The 5,601-nt window shown below is 36.9% G+C and overlaps 1 pseudogene; it reads right to left on the bottom strand.

Moving 5' to 3' along the window:
* Positions 1 to 4,344: 4,344 nt before the first annotated feature.
* On the bottom strand, positions 4,345 to 5,203 carry LOC123822682 (annotated as a pseudogene).
* Positions 5,204 to 5,601: the final 398 nt, after the last annotated feature.

Below are 5,601 nucleotides of genomic sequence, written 5' to 3'. Positions count from 1 at the left end.
CATACTGTCTAAAGCAATTTATAGATTTAATGGAATTCCTATCAAAATACCAATGGCATATTTACAGAACTATAACTAATAATCCAAAAATTTATATGGGACCATGAAAGACCTGAATGGCCTCAGCAGTCTTGAGAAAGAAGAACAAAGTTAATGGTATCACACTACCTGATATCAAACTATACTACAAGGCCATAGTAATCAAAACAGCCTGGTGTTGGCATAAGAACAGGTATATAGATCAATGGGACAGAATAGAGAGCCAAGAAATGAGCCCATATTTATATGGCCAATTAATATTGGGCAAAGGAGGTAAGAACATACAATGGGATAAATACAGTCTATTCAATAAATGGTATTGGGGAAATTGGACAGACATGTGCAAAAATTTGAAACAAAACCACATTCTTAGACCATACACAAGAAAAAACGCTTGTGAGTTTGGTCCCCAGTCAGGGCACATACAAGAATCAACTAATAAATGTGTAAATAAGTGAAACAATGAAATGTTTCTTTTTCTCTCTCAAATCAATTAAAAATATTTTAATGGATTAAATACTTACATGTAAGACTCAAAACCATAAAACTCCTAGAAGAAAACATAGGCAGTAAAAACTCAGATATTTCTCACAGCAATATTTTTTCCAGTATATCCCCTCAGGCATAGGAAACAAAAGAAAAAAAAAAAACATGGGACTACATCAAACTAAAAAGTTTTTTCACTGCAAAGGAAACCCTCAACAAAATGAAAAGTCAGTCTACTGAATGGGGGAACATATTTTCCAGTGATATATCTGATAAGGGGTTAATATCTAAAATTTGTAAAGAAGTCATACAAGTCAACACCAGAAAAACAACCCAATTAAGGAGTAGGCAGGAGACCTGAATAGACACTTCTCCAAGGAAGACACACAAGTAGCCAATAAACATATGAAAAGTTACTCAACATCACTAATTACCAGAGAAATGCAAAATAAAACCACCTCACACCTGTCAGAATGGCGATCATCAATAAATCAACAAACAACAAGTGTTGGCGAGGACATGGAGAAAAGGGAACCCTCATGCACTATTAGTGGGAATGCAGACTGGTGCAGCCACTGTAGAAAACAATATGGAGGTTCCTCAAGAAATTTAAAATGGAGTTGCCTTATGACCTAGAGATGCCACTTCTGGGAATATATCTGAAGAAACACTGGTTCAAAAGAATATATGCACCCCTGTGTATTCATTGCAACATTAATTACAATAGCCAAGATTTGGAAGCAGCCCAAGTACCTCAATAAATGAGTGGATAAAACAGCTGTGGTACATTTACACGTTGGAATACTATTCAGCCATAAAAAAGAAAGAAATCCTACCTTTTGCAACAGCATGGATGGACCTGGAGAGTATCATGTTTACTGAAATGAGCCAGTCAGAAAAAGACAAATACCATATGATTTCACTTATATGTAGAATCTAATGGACAAAATAAACTAACAAACAACATAGATACAGACTCATAAATACAGAGAACAGACTGACAGCTGTCAGAAGGGAGGAGGGTTGGGGGGCTGGGTGAAAAAGGTGAAGGGATTAAGCAAAAAAATAATTCATAGACACAGACAACAGTATGGTGATTATTAGAAGGGAAGGGGGTAGGGAAGGTAGAAGAGTGAAAAAGTGATAAATGGTGATGGAAAGAAACTTGATTTGGTTGGTGAACACACAATACAATATACAGATGATGTGTTATAGAATTATACTCTTGAAACATAATTCTATTAACCAATGTAATCCCAATAAATTAAATAAAAACCTGAAAAATAAATAAATAAAAACAAAAAATTGAACTGACTTATGACCCAGTGATTCTACTTCTTGGAATATATCCAAAGAAACCTGAAACAATAATTCAAAAGAATATACGCACCCCTATGTTCATTGAAGCATTATTTATAACAGCCAAGATACGGAAGCTAGGAAACATGGAAGTAGCCCAAGTGCCTATCAGTAGATGAGGAGATAAAAATCTGTGATACATTTACACATGGAATACTACTCACCAGAAGAAGAAAGAAGAAAGAAAGAAAGAAGAGAAAAGAAAAGAAAAGAAAGAGAAAGGGAGAAATCTTACCTTTTGCAACAGCATGGATGGACCTAGAGGGTATTACGCTAAATTAAATAAGTCAGACAGAGAAAGACAAACAGCACACAATTTCACTAGTACATGGGATCTAACGAACAAAACAAAAACAGACTCATAGATACAGAGGACAGACTGACAGCTGTCAGAGGGAAATGGAAGGGCTGGGTGAAAAAAGGTGAAGTGATTAAGCAGTACAAATTGGTAGTTACAGAATAGTCACAGAGATAGAGATTACAAAATAAAGAACATAGTCAATAGCATCAAGATAAATATGTATGGGGCCAAGTGGGTACTTGAGGCAGTGGGGAGACCACTGTGTAAAACACATGATTTTCTAACCGCTTTACATCTGAAACTGATACAGAATAATATTGAATATAAAATGTAATTGAAACATAAAAAAATTAATTAAAAACAAATAAAAATAATAAAAGACAATTTAAAAAAGAAAAGAAAAACTATGTTTATTTAGACCTTAGGATATTGCCATTTTTTTCTAATAAATGAAAGGAGTCTTTCACGGCAAAAAAAACAACTGACAGTATTCATTGTCAAATACAAAATTCAAGCTTTCAAGCAAAAATTGGAATTTTAGAAAATGTATATCCACCTCTATGAACTTCACAACTTTTAAACACTTCCCATACAATAAATGGTGGCTTTAATTAATATGATGTCTTATATTATATAATGAAATGTGTCAATATTTAGAATATCTGCATAATTCAATAAATCAATATTTCCCTCATAAAAATCAAAGCTTTAATCTGTTTGGTAATAGTCTCTTATTAGGATATTTATGGAAAATTAAATACCTTAAAACATCAAAGAGAGGAAAATTAATTGGTTATTTTTTCTTAAATTTCTTCACTTTTAGATCCCAAGTCTTCTGAATCACTTCCTGTCTCAGAGTTGTGTGTGTCTGTGGTTTTTCCACCTAGCACTTAAAAAACTCTGGGAATTTAGATTTGGATTTTTTAAAAAAGATTTTATACATTAACTTTTAGAGAGAGGGGAAGGGAGAGGGAAAGAGAGAAAGAGAAACATCAATGCGTGAGAGAACCTCCATGGGCTGCCTCTGGCACATGCCTCAACAGGGATGTAAGCCGCAACCCAGACACAAGCCCGGACTGGGACTCAGATCGGTGACCTTCGATCCATGGAGGATGCCCGACAGACCAAGCCATGCCAGGCAGGGCTAGATTTAGATTTTTAAAAGGAATTTTTTTCTCTGACTTTTTAATTTGATCTCCCAACCAACAAATCAAATATTTTTCTTGAAAAGCATATAAATCACCTCCTTAGAACTAAGAAAATGTATATCTATCTAACTAAACAAAATTTCAAAGTCAAAATGAAAACAGTATAATTATTAGGCAAGTGACTAGGGGGTGGATGGGGAATTTCTATCACTGAAGGGAAAGTGTTTGGTGCTAGAACTGATACTATTACACATATATACCCTCAATTTGCAGGACCAGCTTAGCTTTAAATGGTTGGCTTTTAATTTATAGATAGGAAGAAAAGGAGAAAGAGAAAGAAAAAAGAAAGGGAGAAAGAAATGAAGAAAGGAAAAAAGAGAGCGAAGATTCATGGCCCTTTGTTTTTCTTTGTCTACTTTGAAATTAAGTTTTATTTGAAATAAGCCAGTTGGTGAAAAGCAAATACCATATAATCTCACTTATAAGAGGAATCTAGTAAACAAAATAAACTAACAAGCAAAATAGAACCAGAGATATGGAAACAGGAAACAGACTGACAGCTGCCAGAGTGGAGATGGGAGGGGATAATGGTGGGAAGAAGGGGAAGGGGCTAGTCAAAGAACCTGTATGAATGACCCATGGGCATGGACAACACTGTGGGGATGGACTGTGGGAGCAGGGAGTGGGCTGAGTGGAGGAGGGCAACAGGAGAAAAAGTGGGACACCTGTAATAGAATAACAATTAAAAAATAAAAAATCAAAGCTAAAACTTTATACACCCTTTTAAAAACATGAAAATTCAAAACTTATTAGGCAAGTCAATCACACAAAGTTGTTTGCAGCAGTAATTAAAGAAGTGGTAAAATTTTACCAGTGTGAAATGTCACAGAATTCAAATCACAACTTGGGTCTTCTTCAATGATTCAAGTTCCCTCACAATAAGGTCTGGTCAGTTTTAAGATAAAATTCCTCCTCTGGATATTCTATTCTCAATCAAGTCCTTCTTCATCACTACCACATGATAGGACAGCTGGCTATGATGGTGATACCACAATGGTTGTTCAAGTCTTTGGCCATCTTTATGTGGCTATTCATGCCCCAGCCTGTAACCCAGCTGTTCTTGACAAGCCAATATTTACTGTTTATCTTATCTGCTCCTTCAAAGTCAAAGCCACCCACCAGAATGCCATGATCCAGGTGTTCGCTGCTACAGTCTGGATCGTAATAAATGCCTTCTTTATAGAATTTGAAGGTATCCTGGACTGCATCTATACTAACAAGATGGATTTGATAACTGCCACTGCCCTCAAAAGGGACTTCTCCCACTTACGGGTGTCCACAAAGCCAATGCCATTGGCAGCAGAATATTCAGGCTCATATTTGCAAGATTCAGCCTTTGCATAATACCAGGCTTCTTCTCAGTCTAGCCCTCATTGTCCATTATGGAAAGCATAAGCCTTATAGTCACCATTGCAGCCCTCCTGGTCTTGAGACTGAGAGCAGACCACTAGGTTCTGCTCACCAAGTGGAATAAGTTTGCACATTTTTCAGAATATCTGTCCTTCCAGGGCACCAGTTGCACTAAAAGTCCAACAAAAATCACGCAGCCCCTGGCCCTTCACAGAAGTTACATAGCCTTTCTCTCTTCAGTCCAGAAATGAAGGGCTCTCTGCAAGGAAAGTTTCTCAGAATACCATGTATTCCCCTTACTGTGCTTCTGGTGTTGAAGGCCAGTCTAAAATCTTCATTGACCATGTCACCAAAAGCATTTGTTGTCATGGTGAAGCTGTTTCCTTCAGCTGTATTTCTGACTGTGCAGTTTAGTCATTCCCATATTCTCTCGCAGTGCTCTCCTCTATACTTCTTCATTCACTCCACATTGTTCCCTGTGTGTGGCTGCCTGCTGGTGTATCATTGTGCATCTAAACTTCCATCAACTTTTGGGCAGTCAGAAAGAGTGAAGGATTCATGTTTTAACAACTGGCAGCAGGCACAGCTGCACAGGTGCAGTCAGCTGGTGTGGGTCCATGGGTGTCCAAGGCCCACCACTACATTTTTGAAGTCTTAACCCTCAGCTTAGATTTGAAAACTCAGCCTAAGCTTAACAGTCTGTCCCTTGTTACCAAAGGGACAGAAATGGCTTTAGCTTCAGAAAGGGAATGGAACTGATAAGATGAACATTCTATGCTTTTCTATGCACCACTCTGTTAAATATCCAGAAATAGCCTGTGTTTACTCTCAGTCTTCTATTGTCTTTCAAGTGAACAT

The sequence above is a fragment of the Phyllostomus hastatus genome, unplaced genomic scaffold, assembly GCF_019186645.2.
Source record: "Phyllostomus hastatus isolate PE091 unplaced genomic scaffold, TTU_PhHast_1.1 phas_contig_41, whole genome shotgun sequence".
NCBI classification, from domain to species: domain Eukaryota; kingdom Metazoa; phylum Chordata; class Mammalia; order Chiroptera; family Phyllostomidae; genus Phyllostomus; species Phyllostomus hastatus.
This window is presented reverse-complemented; position numbering and strand designations above follow the sequence as displayed.